This window comes from Cydia pomonella, chromosome 8 (assembly GCF_033807575.1).
Source record: "Cydia pomonella isolate Wapato2018A chromosome 8, ilCydPomo1, whole genome shotgun sequence".
NCBI lineage: Eukaryota > Metazoa > Arthropoda > Insecta > Lepidoptera > Tortricidae > Cydia > Cydia pomonella.
Window position 1 is genome coordinate 11,265,708 of NC_084710.1, and position 26,737 is coordinate 11,292,444.

The following is a 26,737-nucleotide window of genomic DNA, read 5'->3' on the forward strand; positions in this document are numbered from 1 at the left end:
AGAACATGACACTATCTTGATGTAGTCTGCCTCTTTCGCACTCATGGGACGACCATATACGTGGATATTGTCAATTATTTGTGGTACCTACATTTTTATGGTATCTTAATTTCAGGGTTCGGTTCTGTTCGGAAATGTGTCAATGGTGATTATATGAAGGATATTGTTTTTGTTGTATGAACAAAATTAGGTACTTTCTGCGCTCTGATTAGTCGACATCAACCAAACCCCCGCGTAGAAAGCACTTTGGTCGGCTCATTAGGTTTGTAGCAGTTCTATCTTCATACGTATATGCATGTTTCACCGCTTTTTAGCATTATTAAGTACTTACTTACATACAGCGTGTATTTTTGATACGACCGCATAATCAAAGGGTAGTTAGTTTAGGCTTTAATGAACTCACTTTATTAGGTTTTATAGAAAAATCGGAAAGCAATGTATCACTACCTTGTTTTAACCCAAAACGTCGCATTTAGTGACGCGACGTCACGGCTGTGACAAGTGACCATGATTATGATATACATTGACGCTCGAAAAAAAAAAATCTAAAATTAATTATGCTTTGTTGTTAAGACTAAATTTAAAAAAAATCTTTACTAAAACCTACGTCTAGTTTAATTTTGGAGTTATATCAAAAATACACACTGTATACACGAAAAACTTCTTTGCGTATATTTAAACGGCAGTGAAAATAACATTCTTTCTAGGTGTATGCAAAAATGTTATCACTTTTTAAACAATTGGTGAGATTATTTTTTCGTAGGAGGCTTAAACAGAACTATGTAAGTAGTTAATATTTCAACCGAAAGTGTAAAATATGGATTAATATCTCAAACAAAATCATTTACTGCTCACATTCTATTGGCCTTTTCAATAACGTACTAGTTGTACTTATGTACGCCCATTCACATTTTATGTACCTACACATCTCTGTATAGGAACTACAAATGTACAATACAATGTTAACCCGGCCAAACTAACAAATAAAGTAAAATAAAACCTAATAAAAGCGTTGCAGCGTAAACGGTGTTCACATGGATGCGTGAGCGGTGCGCGGCCGTCGACAGCCGTGGCTCGAGTCTACTCGGGCTCGCGGGCCAGAGTCTTAACTCTGCCGCGCCAGCCGCCCGCCTCGTGCCCGTCAAACTTTACCGCTCAGAAACAAATCATTTCCTACGAAAGCACAACTCTAGTGATTCAACATATAAAAGTGAAGTTGAAAAAAGTGGACTAAATAGTGCAGTTTTAGTGCCAATGGTCAACTTCAGGTAAGAATAGTTCGCATTTAAAATTATTTGAAAGAAATAAAAATTGTTTTGATTTACAGTTGCAAATACTATGATAAACTGTAAAATAGTTTAGTCTTCCATTCAATTCATGAAAAAGCTCGCTTTTGAATTCTTTGGTTTTAGCGTTTCCAACAGGTCAATTAAAGCCTGTGTAAAAAATTTGTTCATAAACTTACTTTATTATAATTTCTGATATAAACATAAAATGAACATTACCCGTTAAAAAAACTTAACAAATAATAACGAGTATTTTCATACAATTCATTCAGTTTATGTAAAGTTGGGATTCAGTTTCTATTGGGTATACGTTTCAAAGAGGATAGGCAAAATGTCACTCTTCATAAACTGAAGTTATGGAGCAAAGTTCTTTAAATTAAGGAGTCTCTATTAATTTTTTTCTCGTTTCATTAATTAAACAAACCCTAAACTTTTTGGCGGAACTCAAATTAAAAGTAGATACGGATGAATTCCAGGAAAAAAATACGTATTTAGTAAAGTACCTATAATTAGCCTCAAGTTAATAATTCCACTTTGCTACGTAAATTAACTATATAAATTGTATTGTATTTTATTGTATATGTAGGTACTTATTTCATTAATTTAAAGATAATTAAATTACTTAAAGATCCTTTAACTACTTTTTTGCAATTCACCACATATCCGTACCTTAAAAGTAAAACACTGTGAGACGTAAAAACCATTTTAGTAATTTAAAAGAATTAAGTAAGTAATTATATGAGGATGGGGACGTTTCGTACTCCTATAAATAATTTGTTTTAAGTAAGTTTGAGTTCGTGACTCATTTAGCATTTAAAATACCTAAGTATATTTGATTAGGTTTTAAGCACACAGTTTCGCCAAATATGTATGATATGTACCTATTGGCTTTGTTTTTTTTTTATTTCAAAATTATTACAAATCCTTTGTGAACTGATAGGTAAATACATATTTTATTATTATTATTATATATATGTCTCTTACAAATCCTCGGGACCATGGGGTCCCGGGCGTTTGGAAGGCGTGTTTGGGGCCGAAGCCAACACGTAGAGTCCCCTTGTAATAAGACAATTTACTCTAAAAGTAATGTGACACCAACCGACGATTATCCCTGTTCACACTATAGCAGTGCAACCAAGGACAAGCCCCTGTTAGTATGTATAGGACTATTGTAAGAAAAAGGTACAAAAAGAAGAGAGAGAGGTGAGTTGCTAGTTGATTGGTAACCGAGACTATGGAAGTGACTATGGCACCTGCCCTGATCATATTTAAAAATACGAAAAAATGGACAGGTGGTGACTCGCCAACTCACAATACGGGTCCCCGAAAACGGCCGCTCGCACAGAGTGACAAGGGGACAACATTGCGTGAGCGGCTCAGGGTGTGGAGAGATGTGCGCTGCTTTCTACCCAGTGGCTGTAAGCAGCCACTGTGCTAACTCGCGTCTTATACATATTTCACTTCCACCCTGCGAGCATATAGCTCTGACACCCCACTCTGGACGGTCGGTAAAGGCAAGCCAGAGGTGAGAGTCCTGCGGCCTCTGCTCAATGTTCACTCCAACCGGCCAGTGAAGGCAAGCCGAACGGAGGGGCCTGACCGACTCTCGCTTCCCATTCAGCTCGCCACAAGCTGCCCTATTATTATTATTAGACTCTTTGTCTTTAATTTCCAGGCACATGTGGGTATGCTATTGTTTAAACAGTATTCTCCTATTTATTAGTATCATTTTACTTTACAAAATATAGCACTCCATCCCTTTGTTTAGAAAGGATGTTTGTTTGTTGCCAGGAATTGAAGTAATGCCTTTGATAACGTTTCAATAAGAAGGTACATAAATACATTTGTTCCAAATGAATGATCTTTCTGAAATCAGCGAATTTCAAGAAGAAATTAATAAAAACTGCTATGTAAACTAAGAATAAGTATATTTGTTTGCAAAACATAGGTGTAGATATTAGATACACAATATAGGTTAAGTAACCTTATTATAATGCGATGGAGTCAAGTATATAATTTTGGTCAGTCATAATGTACAATCAAATTGGCTAACAACTATAATCACAGTAGCATACTAATTAATTTCAGGATTAAATTACTGCATGAGTAATCATGATATGGTAAAGTGGTTCGAGTATACTGGTTAGCTTATGTTAAATATACAATCCTCAATTAGGGAAATATGTTGTTATATTTTCATACATCCATATTGGGTATATGAGAAGTGCGAAGTAGGATAAAAAAAGCAGCCAAGTGCGAGTCGGACTCGCCCATGAAGGGTTCCGTACCATTTATGACGTATTAAAAAAACTACTTACTAGATCTCGTTCAAACCAATTTTCGGTGGAAGTTTGCATGGTAATGTATATCATATATTTTTTTTAGATTTTTCATTCTGTTATTTTAGAAGTTACAGGGGGGGGGGGGGGTTACACACATTTTTTCACTTTGGAAGTGTCTCTGGCGCAAACTATTCAGTTTAGAAAAAAATAATATTAGAAACCTAAATATGATTTTTGAAGACCTATCACGTATGGGTTTGATGATTTTTTTTTAAATTTTATGACGTATTAAAAAAAACTGCTTACTAAATCTCGTTCAAACCAATTTTCGGTTGAAGTTTGCATGGCAATGTATATCACACATTTTTTTTTAGATTTTTCATTCTGTCATTTTAGAAGTTACGGGGGGGGGGGCACACATTTTACCACTTTGGAAGTGTCTCTCGCGCAAACTATTCAGCTTAGAAAAAAATGATATTTGAAACCTCATTTTTAAAGACCTATCCATAGATACCCTACACGTATGGGTTTGATGAAAAAAGATTTTTTTGAGTTTCAGTTCTAAGTATGGGGAACCCCCAAAATTTATTGTTTTTTTTTCTATTTTTGTGTAAACATCCTAATGCGGTTCATAGAATACATCTACTTACCAAGTTTGAACAGTATAGCTCTTATAGTTTCGGAAAAAAGTGGCGGTGACATAATCGGACAGACAGACGGACATGACGAATCTATAAGGGTTCCGTTTTTTGCCATTTGGCTACGGAACCCTAAAAAGACGATCACGCACAGCGTGGAAAAAAACACTTTCATGGAACGATATCTTCATACTATTTGACCAGACAGCTGTCAATTGCCGGTTTAATGCGTCCCATAACCGCCAGGGTGGCGCTACAGTCACAGAGCAAATATGCTAATACAATGTTTTATTGACAAGGGCAGACGTTTTGATCGGATAAAGTAAGTTTGATTAATAACTCGTATCCTTACTTATGTTAGGAACTTTTTTACTTTTAGCAAGCTCGGTTGTCCATACAAGCATAGTAACGTTCTCATTTTAAAACGACTCGCTAGATTGCTCTGTAACTTTGTACTTAAAATAGGATAAGGTATATCTATGCCTGTAATTAGTTTATGTAGCTTCAGATACCATAGTTAAAAAACATAGCGAATTTAAGTTTTTCATACAAAACTTGTTTTTGCCCTATTTCCTTTGTTTTATAAGCTGGAGTTTTAAACTTATTAGAAGCATAGATATACGTCATGTCATCGTATATGCAAAGTTTCATTACAACCCAAAACGTAGTTTTAAAATGAGAACAGAACTCCGTTTGTATGGGAAGGTAAAATCGGCCGAGCCTGCTGCGGACTCTTAAAAGTACCTAGTTTTAATATGATTACGCAACGCTTAAATACTATAATAATTTATCAAAAGATCAAAACAAAACCTTAAAAATTATCCAGTTAATAATATGTAAATATCCAGGTGGCCACAAATACAAATCAGCAACATGTTTCGGCCCAAACAAAACAATGATGATGTATGCAACAGGCTTCGTAATTTTTAAATAATAATTAAAGTTAAATAAAATAACCTTCACGACTCAAATTGTACAGGTAACCATGGTAACTCCAGGTTTAACCGGTCAACCCCGGGTTCCTGGGATGGTGCAAGTGGCCCGAAATGAGATCCAACCGTCAATACATATTTAATGGTTTTAGATATAGACAATAATTTATTATAGGTATTGGTAAATCTTTATGCTGATATACCTGCCACACCAACACGGATATCGCTCCAGTTTTTTTGAGTCTATTTTCGTTTTAAACCTACCTACATAAAAAAGAGGTTCTTAAGCGTTCTTCGCCGTCAAAATCTCTTTTTTTTCAGAAGCTTATAATATTAGCTTAGTTTGAAATCCGCCTAAAAGCCGGTGTGGCGGTATTTATTATTTAAACCTAAAAACAATTTTACTTTCGTAATTAAGGTAGGAACGCGAATTCACAAAAATGTTCGAAAATTCAGAAACCTTTGTCTGGCGTTTACAGTCGAATTTGTTGAATTTGTTTTTCCGGAACCTGGGAGAAATTCTCACTAAGAAAACTTAATAAGCTCCTAAGCACTGGTTTTATTTAAGCGTTGCATTATAAAGCTTAAACTATTTATAACGCCCTTAACACACCACACGAGACTGTGATATAAGACTATCCTATACTATCCTATCCGGGATTACCTATACTTATATACGGCAAATGAGGCACAGGTGATAATATAGGATTTGTATCACGTTAGTTGTTAAGGTCTCTCCGAAATAGGCCATTAATGTGATCGGCGTGATATTGGTTGTAGATGTCCTGCTTATTGGCCCCAAATTGTTATTTGTGCCAGCCGGCACAATATTATCAGCGCGTGACGAATTGACGATATCTACATTTCTACATCTACTTATACCTATAATGTATAGGTATACGTATACCCTCAAGTTTACCCTGATTTAAATAATATTACCCAAGCCTTTTGAGTAAAGCCCGAAAATTAAATCAACTTTAAGTTGTATTCGGCATTTACCCGTATACAAATAGGTCCACCCAACACTGGGAGGGTAATGTCAGAAGTGATGATGCAACACCGAACATTACCCAGCATTGGGTATTACTAGTTATACCAGGGTAATCTTGAGTTTAATTAACGTTCTAACATTACCCGTAACATAATAAAATAGATTATAAAAGTTAGCGTACGCTCTGATCCAGTTAATATTATGATTGTATCGCCGTGATTGATAGAGTACGTCTATAAACACTAGTTAGTCCTATCTAAATAGTCTATCCGTTCCTAAAATAAATCCTATAGTTGCAAAAAATTTGTCCATGCTCACAGTAAAAGTATAAAATAATAAATGGATATGTATGATCTATAGCCGGATTGTTGGTGGGATGACGTGAATGTTGATGTCAAATAATTGTTATTGAAATCTGCCTAATAGCTTCGTTTAAGGTAAGAAGCCGTACTTTCTGTATGCTCATGCATGTTACACAACCCTTTTGTTTCCAACATCAAAGAAGAACATGTAAAATGTACATTTTGGTAACGGTATGAATACATACCTATATTATGAATTAAAGCTACAACTCATTACGTAAACAGGTAACATATGAAAGAAAGCATTATTCAGTAGGAAAAGTTGTGTGGGACAAGAGTGAGCGAAATGTTAATAAGGTAAGTGAGGCATATAAGTTAAAAATGAAATATTTTTTAAAATCACCAGGAGATTATGTAAAACTTACTCAATATAGGTTTATTCAAATACTAAAATACTACGTCGGTGGTAAACAAGCATACGGCCCGCCTGATGGTAAGCAGTCTCCGTAACATATGTACACCTGCAACACCAGAGGAGTTACATGCGCGTTGTCGACCCTAAATCCCCCCCCCCCCCACCCTTCGTTGAGCTCTGGCAACCTTACTCACCGGCAGGAAGACAACACTATGAGTAGGGTCTAGTGTTATTCCTTTCATTCTGAGTAGGGCCTTTTTGAACACTAGCAAGGTTTAATACCTTGCTAGTGTTCAAAAAGCCTTAATGGCTCGCGAACAAAATATAAATTATGATAGTAATAACAGATTTTAATTTTTTTTAACTTTAATGTTATACAAATAACAATATTTGGTATCTTTACAACATGAGGATATTTTAAATTCGTGGAAATAGTTCGCTTTGGGCCTTACCATCCTAAAGATATAGGAAATTGTCTATGTTACTCGAAAATAGTAGGCTACAATTAAAATTTAATCTTCATTATAGCTCTTTTAACATAACCCTTTAAAGAAAAATTAAAAGAAAAACGCTGATTGTTATATATTTAATTTAACTGAAGACTTTTAAAGCATCAAAAAGTCTAATAAAATTGCTTAGGCCTTGTTAAGAGATCGGAAAAGCTCAATTTATCTTAAAATATTTAAATTAATTATTTAATATCATCCGTTTAATAAGCAACAAGTACAAGTTCAAGAATAATAGGGAATATTTTATATAAAAATATACATAAAATTATACATTTTCCCTTTCTCACACAGATAACTTCTGTTCGCATCCATATACATTAAAACACGATTAAAATAAGAAATTCGATGATAACAAACTCCGTATCCTCCCTTTCTGAGTATGGATGCTACTGACAAAAAAGCGGCGCATGCGATGCCAAGCGTTGTTGCCAGCCCCTTATATCTGCTACTTCTACGTGTGCATGTTGTGTTGAACAAATCATACTAGTGCAAGTGTTATTTTTGAATGCTGGGCCTTGTTACCCGCTGGGCCTTATATGCCTCAACTACCTTACTTGTAGTTGTGCAAGTAAATTTACGCTTACTAGTACCTAAATATACCTACCTAATAATAACAATGAAAACTTGAATGTGTCCCGATTTTATTTCTCTTTCGCGTACTTCATTAAGGATGTCTCACGCTACAACGGTCCGAGCCCGGGCCGGGGCGTGCGACACTTTAGTTTTCTATAGAAATCGTCACGTCATCTGTCATAGAAAAGGAAGCCCCGCCCAGCTCGGGTCCCGGCCGTTCTAGCGTGAGTCATCCTTTATCTAGGCTCTTATGAATATTTCAAACGTTTGTAAGTTGGTGATCACAATGATATTATGTTCCTAAATTGTGCCATAATACTCAAGTTTACAAAGGCATGTTTGAGAACTCTTGGAGCGGAAAATTAGGTTGAACTTTCTGGTTGAGAGGAAAAAAAATATGCTTAAAGTTCCTGGCTATCATTCAGATTTCAAATATTTGTTATTGATTTGATATTATTAATCTAAATATATACTTAAATTAATTAAACAAAGGTACCCAAACTTAAGGTTTTTAAGCGCGCAGTTATGCGATAAACGCAGCGTTGAACGCATGCGATCAACGGAATATTGGAAAATTAATGACAATGCGCTTACCGCTGCGTTTATCGCATAAAACCGCGCGCTTTGAATCAGTGAAATTATTAAATCTGTATCTGTACTTGGTGCATTGTAATTTTATCTTTACTTTTTTTTAATGGCATCGCACTCCTGGCGCATTTAGCCAAACGAGTAAAATTTAACTTTATCGATAACCAATATCTTAATTACCTACATTCTAATTTAGAACATCTCCGAGAAACAATAGTATTTTATACAATCGTGATATAATAGAGAGCTTTTCAGTCGAGTACCGTGTTTTGGCAACGAAGCTTGCTGAGTTGCCAAAGTGAGGTACGAGATTGAAAAGCTTGATTATATTACTATTGTATACAATACTTTTTCTACGAGTCAATAAAAATAATACTTTAAACTAATAAAATCATACAGGTAAACAAGCCAAAAGTATCGAGCTATTAAGATAAGCGAACAGCCGCGATACCTTCATACTCGTACGCGCCCCGGCCGCCGGGACACGGCGGGGTGGGCAACGACACCTTCTCGTAACTCATGAGGCCCTGGTACTTGCTCCTTGCTAAATTCATTTTTAGACAGCTTTTTCTCGATTTTGGCCACCGTAGCCTATGGAGACTAACAAGCAATGGTAAGCGGTTTTCGTAGTCTATGGATGTTGCTATATTAAGGGTGTCACATGTGCGTTTATGACTTATGAAGCAATTGTTTCTACTATACAACCTAAAATAAATAATTCATTTGAGCTATCGTTTTGTTTTGTCCTCTTGACCGCAGTGAGCTGTGATTGATTTTAATTAATTATAGACTAAAATGTTGTTATAGTTACCTTATAGTTGACTAAACAGTTTCGAAATGAATATTATAGTTGTGTTAGGAGCCCATACATGAAAAGTACTCAATTACAGTTTGGTATACGAAATCTTAATTCAACCATTACAGTCGACGAGTAGAAAAATAAATTTTTTTTGGCCTCTATTCTAATATTAGTCGAGATGACGTTTTATTCGAAATAAAGTATCAGTTGCAAGCAATTTTGCCAATTTCACATGTTACTTGATATGGCAGTCGGCTCCGACTCTAGTTTGTCTCTGAATATCAACGCATGCGTGCCATGCGCGAAAAAGTTTGCATTACCGGAGCTGATGGCCGAGTTGCTAATGCTCCAAATATAAAAAAATGCATTAACGCCATTTTGACGTTAAATTACTTTTGAGTATAAAATTACTTAGTTTTGTTGAAGCTTATGATATTGATAGATAAAGCAGTGTATGTAACTGTACATAATAAGGCATTAGAATACTCTTGTGATCCTTTTAGGAAACTCATTTCATTCGTTTCATAAACCCACACTCTTATTTTAATGCTTTTCATCATGTAGCAATCACATGTATACTATTTTAACCACTCTACTAAACAGTTACACTAAAAACAAGCTACCTACAAATAGGTATTGTACATGTACCGTAGATACTGAGAGCATTACCGCGATTTGATACAGATATGATATTAGCAACAGCTTAACTCGCACTTATTTACATTACCAACCCTTTACAGCATTTACGGGAGATTGAGAAAATTTTTATTCACCTCTATCTAAGTTACAAAGTGCAAAGCTATCCACATACAAAATAAATAAACAATAATAATGCATTTTAGGATCGTTATACATGCAAAATATGCTCATAAAGCAACTATTTTTAGTAACACATATAGTAACTAAATAGAAAAATGTCCACACCATTTAATATTATAGTTTCAATCAATCAATCAATCTTTTGATTTGAAATTTCAACTGTCTAACTATCACGGTTTATGAGATATAGCCTGAAGGCCTACCGCGAACCACGTTCGACGTGTTGCCTCCCTGTCATACTTATGTACGAATTTACAAGGGTGACAGAGAGGCAACACGTCGAACGTGTTTCGCGGTAGGCCCTCTGGTGACAGACGCACAGATTGACGGACGAACGGACAGACAGCGGAGTTTTAGTAATAGGGTCCCGTTTCACCCATTGCGTACGGAACCCTCCTTCTTCCTCACGTTGTCCCGGCATTTTGCCATGGCTCATGGGAGCCTGGGGTCCGCTTGGCAACTAATCCCGAGAATTGACATATTCACTATTTTTTACGAAAGCGACTGCCATCTGACCTTTCAACCATTAAACTAGGCCTTATTGGGATTAGTCCGGCTTCGTCACGATGTTTTCCTTCACCGAAAAGCGACTGACGAATATCAAATGATATTTCGTACATAAGTTCCGGAAAACTCTTTGGTATGAGCCGGGGTTTGAACCCGCGACCTCCGTATTGCAAGTCGCACGCTCTTACCGCTAGGCCACCAGAACCCTAAAACGGAACCCTAAAAGTAAAAAAAAAGTAAAGTAAAAGTCGATAAACATCAAACGATCGGGCGTAGCTATGATTAAAATACATCAAATTGTGTAATAATATTTTCTCAAACTTGCTATGAAATGATGACATGACTTACGTCAAATTAGGTCCGGAAATACTACATATCAGGTGCGATGAGTGAAGATGATATGTAAAGGAATTTCATACTGCCTTACACGCCTAGGACTGTAAAGCAACCTTCTTTTGTTTTTTAACGTCAAATTGTGACACAAAATCTTGGCATTCAACCATCAACAAATATAGGTACGCTACCGTTGCTTAGCAACGAATGTGCACAACAAATCACCGTTGTTATGCATATTCATTGCTAAGCAACGGCGACGGCGCATCGCGCAGGCGCGCGGACTTACGCGCGCAGGGCACCGCTGGTATAGTAGTGAGCCGAGTAGGACGCCACAAAACAAATTAAGTAACTACATTTTTTGCTTTTAATTGCAAGTTTGAGAAAAGCACTATACAAATCTCGGCGAGAAACGGGGTTGCCGGCCGCGTATCTCTATCCTATATCTACTTGGCCTGCAACCCTACGTTTCGCGGCCTCTATAGTAATGTACTATTACAGTACTTACATATGGTGCTACTTTCCCGCACGCTTGCGGGAATGAGCACTTACCGTGCATATGTCGAAACTTTAAAGAGCCATATGTACTGTAAAACGTTGTACCATACACATTCCTATTTTCTGCACTTGTATCGTAAATAACTATATCAATAGTGTTAATATCCATGGAGAAAATGAGGACTACGTTTGTATGAAAAGGCGATTTAGCGCGGGTCCTCCACTTTCGTTATAGCTGAGTGCCGTGGTCCTAGATCGCGCTGTCAACGTATAATGGATTTTGATTTAGAGAGATATATAAAATTTATCAAATAAAATGTCTTAGGACTAACACTGATAATAATCAGTTCTCCATACACTTCTGAAAATGTTTATACACGGACTCGAAAATTTATAAGAAAAATCGTGGCCAACTCGCAGCTATTTATCATTCGTTTATCATATGGCTGTTCGCGGTGCTAAGGTAAATCACTCAATCATAATATCGGGAGGTTAGGCCGACAAAAAGTAGGCTGGTTCCGCTCAATTGGCGTAGTTTTTGGTAAAAAAAGGAAAACACAATATCGCTATATTAAGATAACATTATTTTCTCGTAAATACTGTCAGAAATACGTGGTTAAATTTTTAAGTAATACCTCAGGCTTACGATCTGTACGTGGGATAGCTGGAAACGAGAGATAAGTAGGAAATACTTTTACCTTCACCCGGATTTGTGGTAGAAACAAAACAGTGAATCATTCCTATCAGGAGATCAACCTACGGGTAAGAAGAATCGCCCTGATGTTACAATAAGTACTTATAGACCATGATCCAAATAAATTCGCTATTGTGCGAGGATATTTATGCGTAACTATATTTAGAGATTAGTCTCCGAATCTTGCGTTCGAAGAAACAATGTGAATTACTTAGTGAAAAAAACTGGCCTGGAGCATGTCAAGCCATGCTCAGGTGTAGGGTTCCGTAGTTACCCGCCCGTCACAATAGGCTGCCTTGAAGGGAGGCTATTAGTATTAGTAAGTATCACGTACATAACATAACAAGCAAAAAAATTCCTTCGCAGCGCTTTGTATTTGTACGTCTTTACTAATAAGGCATGATTTGTTTTTTTCGGACCGATTGTTTCCGAAAGTATTTACTTTATTAAAAAATGACCTTTAGACACATCACAACATAGGACTGTAGCTAAAAACAATAAACCCCATTTTACGTGTAGGGGTATTTTCAACAAACAACAAATTTTCAACAAACAAACAGACAGATGGACATGGCGAAACTATAAAGGTTCCTAGTTGACTACGGAACACTAAAAAGGTCCAGGAAATCGTGCGTCTTTCATTTGATATTGTTCACGGTTTTGGGCCTATTATACTAATTACTCTTTCCGGTGCATGCGACACTAAACTCAAAGTACACCAATCCTCAATTACTACCAATATTATAACAAACTATTCTCATAACGAATGAAACTCAAATGAACTTGTTACCAAAATGAACCGTTCTCGATTTGCATTTTCCTCAATATGGGCCAATTCCAAATGGACTGAAGCTCATAAAAACCGATACAAGGCTCTTTTCCCAAAATACTCTAAATTTCAATCACAGAACACCCGTTTCCCATAATGATTGATTCACAAAACGGTCTTTTCCCAAAATACACTAAATTCTTGATTGTCATATTTTAGGAAAGGAATCGATTCATCATTTATTGTTTCTTGAGATTCGCCATGGCCAAGAGGAGTTCCAGCACCGAAATTATTTTTATTGAGAACCAAAACGGGCGCCCGCTCTCCTTTATGACGGGCACAGGTATAATTTTAGTCACGAGAACAAAAATTTTAATAATTGGAAATGTGCGAATCGCACTACATGTTGCTTCGCATCCGCGACATCATTTGATCCTACACGATTGGATTGAAGCGAAAAAAAATGTAATTCCCACTTAATGTGTATGTGGCCGAAGATATTAATTTGTATATCTATGTCAACCTTTAGCTTAATAGCACTAACAATCACGGAGCAAAGCTGCGGACGGACAGACAGAAAGACAGACAGACGGAAATGGCGAAATTATAAGGGTTCCCAGTTAACTACGGATCCCTAAAAATCGTAAGGATAGGGAGGTTACAAAAAAGTTTTTGATTCAATGTATATGTTTGGAGGAAATCGCCTTCCTCGAAAAATTTTGAGCAGTAGTAGTCGTCCGCATTGCCCTATATAGTTCTATAAGGCAATACTGACATCTTAGAAAAATACTACTATACCGAGCTTACCAAAAATCTGAAAAATCAAGGGAATAGTGCATTACAAGTACTTTCAACATAAATAGTTTTCGCTGAAAAACTATCTTTACTAAACATAAGTGCCGTGAATTTGATACGAATTAAAGAGCCCGGTAACGTTTTTTTTTTTAATTTCACTTAATTTTTGGATACTATTTTGCAGCAAATTGTAATAAATACACCGTGTTTTTATTGAATTCCGTTAACTTCGGGGTATTGGTAAGTACGTTTAAGGAAACTACATGACATAGTTAATTTTCAAAAAAAAAATTTTTTTTTTAATATTTTTTTTACATTTTTTTGTTATAAAAGTAATTAAATGTCGCATATAGCGTTGTTGTTGCACGGGCATTACATTTATCTCAATCAAACAATTGAAAACTGTGACATGTCAATGTCATTTCGAACATCGATCGTCCGAGATAGTACTTACGTTTAGTAGCAAATGTATTAACCCGTACTAAACACTAATCAGTATGTTAACGGGCCCTAAGGTAAGTGTACACACTCGTAAGGGCTTTATAAGATAAAAATTAAATATTGATTATCTCCGAAATGGAGTTAATTAGAATACCGGTGTCTTTGAGAAAGTTACTTCATTTAAGCTCAGGAATGCACCCTTGTAATTAAAGCAAATCAAAAAAAAGCACGGTGTATATTAGTGTATGTCGTAATTTTGTCGTAGAGAATGCCTCATGGCATTAAGTCCGCCTTTTGTACTATAAGGTTTTCTTTTGTGCAATAAAGATTAAATAAATAAATACATATTTCATATGGAACCCTAAAAGGCAACGTACCCGTATAAAGTATGACAATCGTGAATTTGGTGTATTTTGGGAACATGACGTTTTGTGAATCAATCATTATGAAAATCGGGTGTTCTGATACTTTCCCGTATTTCAAATTTAGGGTATTTTGGGAAAAGAGCCTTTTGTGTACCGGTTTTTATGACCTTGAGTCTATTTGGAATTGACCCATATTGAGGAAAGTGCAAATCGAGAACGGTTCATTTTGGTAACAAGCTCATTTGAGTTTCATTCGTTATGAAAATAGTTTGTTATAATATTGGTAGTAATTGAGAAGTGGTGTATTTTGAGTTTAGTGTCGCATGCACCGGAAAGTAATTACTTTCATCTTTTCTTAAAGTAAAAAGTTTAACCGTGATTATAAGGGCACAGAAAAAAAAAAAACTTACCCCATGGTAAATACTTATCCAAATGGATAAGTTACCAAGTTCCTGTCCGTTGCATCAACAAGGCATAAACAAACTCTTTTTTGTGATATCTAATTAGTTAATTGTAAGAAAAAAAAATCAAAAAAATCAAAAGCTACACAGCAATTTACTTATACCTTATTTCTTCAACTAGATACATACTCCTCCCGTGTCTGTCCTACCAATTTTAAGAGGTACGTAGGTTTGAATAGTAGATACCTACACATACGCACCTACTTTTATTCTATAGTACGTTGTGCAACAAGGGGGGTAAGTGGAATATTGTACAAGAGTCTATACGACTTGAGTACCAATACTCTTACCCCCGGAGTTACACACAATGTTTTTCATCACACTTGCGAAATTTAAAGCGAAATCATTCTTAAATACGGTGACGTTTCAAACATTTGTCAGCCACTTTGTCACGTTTTGACAATTTAGGCATCGAAGGCACATACCTATCCGACTTTCAGTCATAATTGAAAATTATGTTAAAATATTAAATTAATCAAATTAAATTTTAAACAAGAAGATAAATAATAATAATTCAGCCCATATACGTCCCACTACTGGGCACAGGCCTCCTCTCATGCACGAGAGGGCTTGGGCTATAGTCCCCACGCTAGTCCAATACGGATTGGTTACTTCACATACACCTTTGAATTTCTTCGCAGATGTATGCAGGTTTCCTCACGATGTTTTCCTTCACAGAGAAAAAATAAATAAATTATAAACGTTAATATTTAAAAGTAAAACTCATTTATACCTACTTAATTCGTGTGAATTAGTAACAACAAATAAAGCTATAACTCCCTAGGGAGTTATAGTCTTATTTCACAATCCATAACTCCCACGGGATCAATATAAGCCTTTGTCCTTCAGTACACCTGCATGAAATAAGATCTTTTTCGAACAAGTGTGATGAAAAAAAAAAAACAATACTCTTCATAGTTTACTTAATTAACTTATGCTTACATTAACGATTCTGTGAATCAATACATTGCTTAATAGTTCATAAGATTTTAATTTTAAAGTTATGATATGAAACTTTAGAACGATATTCAATTAGGTCTGTATTGGTACCCACAAAATTCATATTACGAGTGTATTTACCTGCATCTCGATTGTGTTTATACAGTGTGTCCCTAGCCATTGGACAAAGCCGAAAAGTACATATGCATTAGGGTATTTAGAACTAGTTAACAAAGTATCATCACAACTGGTGTAGCGGTTTCGAAGAAATTAACAAATTACCATTTTTTACTTTGGAGCAGCCTGTATGTGTTAGTAGCTCCTAGCTCCCTCAAAGAATAGTATGAAACCTTCTTCGACCTTTTTGATTATCTTTTTTATTTATGACACTAATAAGCTTCTGACTTTTGAAAAATGTCATCATTATCAAATATTTCGAACAAATTGTCAAAAATACTGTCAAAGATTAACACAGTGTGTTTCTTTTTGTTGTCGATTATTGCAAATAACTTTTGTTCGAAAAAATATTTTTTTATCTTTTGTTCAAATTAAAAAAAAAAAAACGTCAGAGCATTCCTGAGAAGTAACCCTACGTAGGATTTCAGGGTTTGTCCAATGGCTAAGGTCACCCTGTATAATTGTTTTTACATCATCGATAGATAATCATCATACTAGTCATACCGTAGTAAAATTAATTCAATATTGAATTTCGAAACTAAGCAACATTTTATAACTGTAAAGGCAATAATAGGTATTTGTTAATAACAATGCAAATATTGTGAGTCATTGATCATAAAAGCAAACTATAAATTAAATTGTAAATGAAGTTGACCCGCATACATTTTCTGGAAGAATTATTTATTGGACTCATATGGACGTCCTACATTGTCGCTTGCCATGAGGATGAAAGTTACTTATCTCTTTATATGAATAACCCATTACATTTTTTTTTTAATTTAGGTGTCTATTAAGGTGTCTTTATTAATAAACCGACTTTATCGTATTTTGGCCATTATTCTTTTACAAAAAGCGAATAACAAAACCAGATAAAAATAACGGCCACGCATTTTGTTTTTATTTTCGGAAACTTCGCCCCACGTTGGACTTTGCGTGGTAAAGTGTACTGAATCATTCGCTTAATGCCCATCCACTTATTTGCTACTCTCTTGCTTTTACCGTCTAACCTAACTAGACGTGCCGCGCGACATAAAATAGTAGACAATAAATGAGGGCGCCACTTTCTTCGTAACTGTCGCATTTTTGACGTAAAATGCGCAAAATTTAAAAATTTAAATTGTTTATTTCCATTTTATTTAATTTCCTCTTTCATATCCCACTGTAGTGCGTACGCGAACACGCCTGTTTTCTCTATCTGTGTGCATCTATATGAATCAACAACTTTTTTGTATGTTTTAGCGTTTTTGTGAATTCAATGAAAATAAGTAAGTAAGTAAGTAAATATTCTTTATTGCACCAACAATTAAACATTTTACATACATGTAAAACTACAAATGAAAATATACTTCCTATAAAAAAAAAATGTTCTTAATTCGTTACTGTTAAGAACAGAGATGTGACTTATTTGAAATACTTGTATTTAAAATGCAAATACAAAATGCAAAATACCTATTTTGTATTTTGTATTTAAATACCTTTTAAAGAAAACTATTTTGTATTTTATTTCAAATAGTTTTTGGGACCTATTTTCTATTTTCAAAATACAAAATACTTTTTATTAGGTAAAGTAAGTAGGAGTTACAATCTCTTCTGACGTTACAATCCTTGCAACTCTCTCATTCTTTTATGGCAACCGGTCTGGCCTAGTGGGTAGTGAGTGACCCTACCTATGAAGCCGATGGTCCCGGGTTCAAATCCTGGTAAGGGCATTTATTTGTGTGATGAACACAGATATTTGTTCCTGAGTCATGGGTGTTTTCTATGTTTTTTTTTAGTTTATTTATTCACTATGAATGTTTTGAAACAGGGTTTAACACAATAAGCCACTATTGAAAACCTCTAGGGTTTATGTAATAGTTGGCGAGATCGCGCGGACTGATCCGCGTTTGCTTAATACTATTTTTACATACTTAGTTATGTTTTCCTGTCGAAGCTGTTATTGTATCTATCGTTTAAATATCGACCTTATGTATATGTATTTAATTATTTATAAATATTTATATATATCATTGTCTAGTACCCACAACACAATCCTTAATGAGCTTATTACTGTGGTACTTAGTCAATTTGTGTAATTTGTTCGAGGGGGGTGGGGTTAGGGTCGGCAACGCGCATGTAACTCCTCTGGAGTTGCAGGTGTACATAGGCTACGGAGACTGCTTACCATCATGCAGGCCGTATGCTTGTTTGCCACCGACGTAGTATTATGTCCTATAATATTTATTTATTATTTTTACATGGAACTGGTGAATCTGTTTAGTAACGCCGTAAATAACCACAAGCGTAGCGAGAGATTAAAAATGTGGAATATTAAGCGTTGCAAGGGTTTCAAGGCACGAGAGGTAAACAAAGTTTTCTGACCTGGTGAAACACAAACGAGACGTTTTCCCCAACCAACGAGAGGTATATAGCTGTAAAACATTACAGGTATATAGCTGTCTATTACAAATCTAAATTAATGCTTTTAATAATTGACGATTAAAAACCATCACTTAAAAGTCCATTCAACCGGTAAACATGAGGAGACAGAAAATTTGCACTCTAGAGGACTGATATACACACCATTTTTAGGGTTCCGTAGTCAACTAGGAACCCTTATAGTTTCGCCATGTCCGTCTGTCTGTCTGTCTGTCTGTCTGTCCGAGGCTTTGCTCCGTGGTCGTTAGTGCTAGAAAGCTGAAATTTGGCATGAATATATAAATCAATAAAGCCGACAAAGTCGTACAATAAAATCTAAAAATTTAATTTTTTTTAGGGTACCTCCCCTACACGTAAAGTGGGGGTGATTTTTTTTTACGCTTTAACCCTAGAGTGTGGGTTATCGTTGGAAAGGTATTTCAAAACTAATAGGGGTTTTCAAGAAACATTTTTTGATAAAGTGAATATATTCGGAGATAATAGCTTCGAAAGAAAAAATAAATGTGTCCCCCCCCTTCTAACTTTTGAACCATAGGTCTAAAAAATATGAAAAAAATCGTGGAAGTAGAGCTTAAGAAAGACATTAAATGAAAACTATAGCGGGCATGATCAGTTCAGCTGTTTTTGAGTTATCGCAAAAAGTTTTCCCTTCATAGTAAAAAGACTTACTTTAATTAGGTACTGATTATGCAAATTTGCCTATTTGTTTAACTCGGGTGAAAGGTACCGTTTCATCCCTTGGTTAACAATTTAATATACTTTAAGCTCCAGTTTAGCTTATTGTGACGGAAGAGTAACTACGGAACCCTACACTGAGCGTGGCCCGACATGCTCTTGGCCGGTTTTTAAAGAATAAAGAAAGCCTTTCGAACTTGTAAATTCCGAGCAATACTAACTTTTTAATTCAGACTAGGTATTCACTATTTAAGAGTACCTTTTATCGCAAAGTATTTGTATTTTAAAAAAGCATTTTGAAAATACCTATTTTGTATTTAGTATTTTAAATACAAATTTGAAAACTATTTTGTATTTTGCATTTGAAATAGTATATCAAGGAAGTATTTGTATTTTGTATTTAAATACTTTTTATAAACTATTTTTCACATCTCTGGTTAAGAATGGTACAGTCAGCATCAAAAGTAGCGGATCAAACAAGGTTTCAAAAGTATCTACCATTCTGTAACAGCTTAACAAAATGTGATGGTTCTATATGTAGAACAATTAAGATGGTAAAAGATATACTTTTGAATGTAAATTTTAGAGATTTATCTATATTTGGAAAAGTTATCCGGAATATCAGATACTTTTGGAGCGTTGTTTCATCCACTACTATTGATGCTGACTGTACCTATCTATTTATTAGTTTTAAAGTACGTGATGTAAACCATTAGATTTCATTATCTTATACATTTCTTCGTAAATACGGCCCTTACGAGCATTACGAAGTGGGCCAGTTCGTTGGTACGCAAATCGCGTTTGTGTACATGCTCGCTGGTGTGCATATTCGCTCGGCCTATCTTTAGTTTTGAAATCTTAGATTCTCTAAGATAGCAAAATTATAGCCGATAAAATAACGAATACATAATTTGTAATGAGTCATGGTAATGATAGGGAACGGTATTAAGGAAAAATAACAGATTTATGGCGATCGATGTTCAAACTTTGCCTGACATCCTTTGTATAATGTTGGAAGTTTTATTTGATGGTCCTCTTCTATTAAATCTGCCATCGAATATTAGCCGCGTCTAATATAACACGCCAATTATTCTGTCCGATGAGTAGTCAAAGTGATATTTAATAACTGTCGCTATTTTGAAGTCTGGAATTAAGTTACGAGTAGATACTTGAAAAGTTGTTTGAACAAAGGCATGGTTGAATGGAGCCACTTATTTAAATATTCGAACAACTCGCATACAATGAGCTAAATATTTTGACGCTGGTCTGCCGATATTCTGCATAAACAGTATACGATTTTGAGTGTACGCTAAATCGTAAGGAATAATTTTATTTTGTTGCAATAACTTCGTAAGGCCATTATGTATATTACACAAAATAAGTGTACATTGTAACCATTTCGTAAGGCTGTCACAATCTCTGTATAATATAAGAGAACGTGCCACGCGTTAGGAAGGGACAACATAACATGGCGTCGCACTGCCAAACCTCTGTTCGTAGTATTACCTCCAACCAAACAAATTTCTATGCAGTCCGCGTTGCCAACATGCCAATTGTTAACGCTTTATACTTAAATACAAAATACAGTACGTAGCGGCCCCCTTTTTAAAATATCTATCGTTAAATTTAAACAATCACAATTATTCTCCAGTGGCGCTAGTGGGCACGTTGATGAGCTCTTATTGTACTCCTCAAAAGATAAAATTATGAAATCTTGATTTCCTATTTTTCAAACAAATTAATTATTATTTTCAATGTACGCTATCATTCTTGGACTTGACGTTTAACATAACAAAATTTAAATTTTAATATATTTTAAAGTGCACTAAAAAACAAAATGAAAATTATTTTTCAAAGTGGAACGCTGAACTGGTTAGTTTGAGGAGTGCAGTAAAGTTTAATTTTTTGCTCCTGTTACAGGGCCCACCCAGTATAAGTATGTGCTGTTGGGTGCTGGAGTTCGAATTGCTCTGCTAAATATTTAGTACCTACCGGACCCCATTACTTAGTTACATTACAGGCCTTCGGGAGAAAAGTTAGTCAGACCCCCTGGGGATAATCCAATGGGTTACGTATAGGCAGAGTCCGAACTGTCGGCGCCGCGTCGTTTAGCGCCATGCGGCATATATAATAATTATAATACCGTTCTGGACACGGACTCGCTTAACGGTGCACAGAATATTATGATATGTAAGTACAGTGTGCTGCGAAATTACATTGAGGAATTATGAATAAATTCATTGATAAGGTCGCCATGCACTTTTACGGCTGATGGTACCACTATTTCACCGAAATAAGTCTTTTTTAATTTTTTTCTAATTTCATTTCCCAACCCATGTATCGCAAACATTTGGTTAATAAAGTAATGTTTAACAAATTAATATTTCGAATAGTTTCATTTGGGTGGATTATAATCATAAATAAAGCAAATACACATTTGCGGAAAATAAATAGTAATCTAAAATTTCTTATTGTATCAGACTAATTGACATAATAGTCCGTTTTTAGGGTTCCGTAGTCAACTAGGAACCCTTATAGTTTCGCCATGTCCGTCTGTCTGTCTGTCTGTCTGTCTGTCTGTCCGAGGCTTTGCTCCGTGGTCGTTAGTGCTAGAAAGCTGAAATTTGGCATGGATATATAAATCAATAAAGCCGATAAAGTCGTACAATAAAATCTAAAAATTTTTTTTTTAGGGTACCTCCCCTACACGTAAATTGGCGGTGAAATTTTTTTTTTGCTTCAACCCTACAGTGTGGAGTATCGTTGGAAAGGTCTTTCAAAACTAATAGGGGTCTTTAACAAACATTTTTTGATAAAGTGAATATATTCGGAGATAATCGCTCCGAAAGAAAAAAAATGTGTCCCCCCCCCTCTAACTTTTGAACCATAGGTCCAAAAAATATGAAAAAAATCGTGGAAGTAGAGTTTAAGAAAGACATTAAATGAAAACTATAGCGGACATGATCAGTTTAGCTGTTTTTGAGTTATCGCTAAAAGTTTCCCCTTCATAGTAAAAAGACTTACTTTAATTAGGTACTGACTATGCAAATTTGCCTATTTGTTTAACTCGCTTGAAAGGTACCGTTTCACCCCTTGGATAACAATTTACTATACTTTAAGCTCCAGTTTAGCTTATTGTGACAGAAGAGTAACTACGGAACCCTACACTGAGCGTGGCCCAACATGCTCTTGGCCCGGTTTTTTTATTTTACCTCAAAGTACAGTCCCAACTGAAATAAAGCATGACACTTGGCATGAGTATTTAGATAAGAATTATGCTTTAAAAAAAAATTTTTTTTTCTCCTTCAAAAGTTTTTGTCAATATAAATATAAATAAATAAATAAATATTATAGGACATTATTATTACACAAATTGACTAAGTCCCACAGTAAGCTCAATAAGGCTTGTATTGAGGGTACTTAGACAACGATATATATAATATATAAATACTTAAATACATAGAAAACACCCATGACTCGGGAACAAATATCCATGCTCATCATACGAATAAATGCCGTTACCGGGATTTGAACCCGGGACCATCAGCTTTGTAGGCAGGGTCACTACCCACTAGGCCAGACCGGTCGTCAAAACGGAAACGGAATATGACGGAGACTTCCTGTAGTTAATAATACCCGTATCAGGAAGTCCCTTTCCACCATAACTATACGTCAATATTTATGATCTAAAGTAAAGATCAAGTTAGGTATTTTAACGAAATAATAAAAATACATATGAAGAAAAGAAGTGGAAAGAACTTATCAAGTTTTGCAGTTATTTATTGTTTTTAGAAAAAACGGTCGAAGCTACAACAAAACTCCCAATCAACAAAATTATTCGTCATTAAATTTCCAACAATAATTTGTCTTCAATAGTACATTGTGTATTGCGTGGTATACAAGAATTTACTAACAAGTGTTAATTTTAAGCCCAAAGCCGAAGGTCAGGGCTTAATTAACACGAGTTCATAATTCTTGTACAGCCCGTGGCACACACAATGTTTATCATCACACTTGTGAGGGAAAAAGTTATTTTAAGCGAAATAATTCTTAAATACGGTGACATTTTAAATATTAATTTTTGACAGGTTAAACATCGACACAGACCTATCCGGCGATGCGCCACAATTGAAAATTTAACAGCTATTAAATTAAACAAATTAAATATTTATAAATATACACAAAAAGTAATTTATAAACATCAGTAATTTAAAAGTAAAACTCATTTATATCTACTTGAAAAATACATAATGTCTATGGGCGTAATAATCTTTAAAAAAAAATTACCGCCCGTGGGCATAATATAGCTCATTCCATCTCAATATGCTGGCATACAATAACACTGTTTACGAGCAAGTGTGATGAAAAGCATGTCGCTTATGAAAACTTGTGATACCAATGTGTCCCTGCCTAAACTTATACCGGGTGTTTCCTGTAACACGAGCAAATAATTAAACCATATATTGTACTCAACGATACAACTTTTGATTAAAAACTTTTAAAAATTATGAAATATTTAGATTTTATCTTTTTCACACAAATTTAATATTATTTTCAATGTACGCTGACATCAGTGTGTTTGACGTTGCTTGTCACGCTTTAAACGTAAAAAAAAATTGCAATACATTGCGTCTTAGAATTAACTTCAATGTGTAATAAAAATTAAAACATAAGTTATTTTTAAAAGTTGCTGAACAAATGTTGGTTACTTTGAGGAGTACAGCCTACAGTTTAATTTATTGCTCCTGTTACAGGAAACACCCGGTATAGGTATCTTACTATATAACTCTACAAACTCTACTTATAATAAAAAAAATATTTCCTAAACCACCTAGTCGTTATAGATGACAAACTTGTAGTATTTGTAATAATAGAAAAAAACACATAATTACGGACTAGTAACAAAAAGTTATTAGAGACACAGACATACTCAGACATGCTCGTATATTTATAGACTATAAACATTACATTTCAGTACTGACTTTTATTTTGTCTTTAAAAACTGTTATTTTTCAGAGCTCAGAAGCAAACACGTCAGATAAAACATAGGTTAGTATTATTAATATTGACACTGGACAAGAAAATTAACATAATTTTATAAAAAAAATCTGTCTCGTTTCCATGAACACTAATTAAATGCTAACAAACTCAATATTAATTATAATTTGATATCTTCACGTTGTTTGAAGCGTAAAATTATAAACGTTTTCAGAAATCAAGTCCAGTCGCTTTATCGTGATTTGATTGAGGTGCTAACACACCCAGCGTCAGAAACACGTCTCTGTTAATAAATTCATTCATATTCATGTGCTGGGAATAACGCCGGGGCTGTATTTCACGATGTTTTAATGATGGCTCATGAAATGGCGACCATATGTTGGTCGTATCACGGGCTGACATTGAAACGCGCCTACTGTGCTTGGACGACTTTGTAGCGTGGCGATGATGGCGTATGCCATCTATCATATTTTGTTATCATATTTCAACATCAGAAGAAATATTGGCGCCTGGTTATAGGCGTTATTTTTTTAAAACCATTAATCTTGTTTACATTAATATGGAGTAGTAATTTAATATTACTTAACTTTTTACACAAATGAATTTGTTTTTATATATTCAATTATTAAAATTATATTTTTATATTCAATTAAAGTTAATTTATTTGTTTTTTAATGTTGAGTTGAGTTGTCGATTATTCGACAATTTTCTTTAGTAGGACCATTTTTCCTTACCAGGACGCCAACCTCCTTGCTTCTAGATAAAATACTAACTCATTATACATTGTATTGTATGTTACGGGTAATGTTAGAAGATCAATTAAACTCAAGTTTACCCTGGTATAACTAAAGTATTACCCAAGCCTTTTGGGTAAAGTCAGAAAATTTAAACAACATTAATCTGTATTCGGCGTTTACCCGTTAACATCTACCCAAGGTCTACCCAACACTGGCTGGGTAATGTTAGGTGTTAGCTGACATTACCCTCCCAGTGTTGGGACCTAGATATATAGACTAAAGATAGACATAAACATATTATTGCTACAACAATTTGGAAACTCAATTTAGGTACAGTAAGATCAACAAAACTATGTATATTATAACGGCTAAAATGCCAGAGAAACGCGGTTACGGGTAGGTATCTAAATATTCGTATGGTTTAGTCAGAAATTCACAGAAAATTACGTTTCCGGCCGCACGTTCAACATCAATTGTTCTGCAAAGTTGAAAACACATTAGCGTTTGATATCTGATTACATCCGATGACAACAACTTCCCGCAGATGTTGAACGCTCGTTTCGACAAATTTGGCACTCTACCATTAGCTAATTTTCCATCGCAAGTATTCTCATTATAAAATGATGCGTTTACAGTAAACTTTCCTATTAAACCTACCTCATATTTAAACAACATTACCTAATAATGAGAATAATTTTTAATTTGGCACATTATTTTAATACGCATTAAAAATTAAGCTACGAATAATGGAAAGCTGATAATATACTGCTTTTAAATACACAGAAAAGTAGACGTATTGGTTTGGTCTGTACGTTTAATACAATAATGTTCATACATTGTTTATAGACCGTGTTTTTATTGAATTCCGTTAACTCCGGGGCATGGATAAGTACGTTTAAGGAAACTAACGAGCATAGTCAATTTGTTTTTTTTTTTTTATTTTATAAAAAAGTTATTAAATATTGCATATAGCGTTGTTATAACACGGGCATTACATTTAATTCAACCAAACAATTGAAAACTGTGACATATCAATGTAATTTCGAACATCAATCGTCCGAGATAGTATTTAAGTTTAGTAGCAAAAAATGTACACACTCATACTAAACATTAATCAATATGTAAACATTATAAGAAAAAAAAAAATGATTTACTCCGAAATGGAGTTAATTAGAACACAGGTCTTTAAGAAAGTTACTTAATTTAAGCCCAGGAATGTACCCTTGAAAATAACGGAAATAAAAAAAACACGGTGTATTTATAGGCCTGGAGATCGAGTCGGAGTTGAGATTATAAAAAAAGGTCGTGATCGTTCTAAGGTCTCGATTGCCTAAGGCGCCATATAGGGCTGGGTCGCAAATCCATTCGACAAAGTGATAGGGTTATTTTGAACTAGCTTTTAGCCCGCGTGGAATTTTAATTTGTATAGCTTATTTTTTTTCCAATCTGCGTTTTATTGATTGGTTTTGTAGGAAGTGTCATTTCTATACGGTAAGTACTATTATTTATTCTGTGGTATCGGGATGATAGATGCTACGAAAAGTCATGTGAATGTTCCATATTTAAGTTTCGATTGACCTTTTCTATCAACGGTTGACATCTTGGTTAGGCCCCCTGATGATGGACGTAGGAGTAGGTATAAGAACTCTGTGATAAAACAACGCAACCTAAATGTGTTTGAGTTTGTTAGAATTGTCTCGATAAGTATTAGATTCCTGTTGAAAGAAGAGTACAGTCAGCGATAAAGACTTGTATCAAAAATGAAATGTTTGACAGATAAACTTATTTAAATAGAT

The 26,737-nt window shown here is 34.9% G+C and overlaps 1 protein-coding gene across 1 annotated transcript in view; it reads left to right on the forward strand.

Annotated features, from left to right (window-relative positions):
• The first annotated feature begins 542 nt into the window (after window positions 1–542).
• LOC133520581 (RYamide receptor-like) overlaps window positions 543–26,737 on the forward strand; it is a 91,087-nt gene continuing 64,892 nt past the window's right edge. Inside the window, exon 1 of the mRNA XM_061855088.1 lies at window positions 543–1,268. The gene's annotated coding sequence lies outside the window, so the exon portion shown is untranslated. The remainder of the gene's footprint in view (window positions 1,269–26,737) is intronic.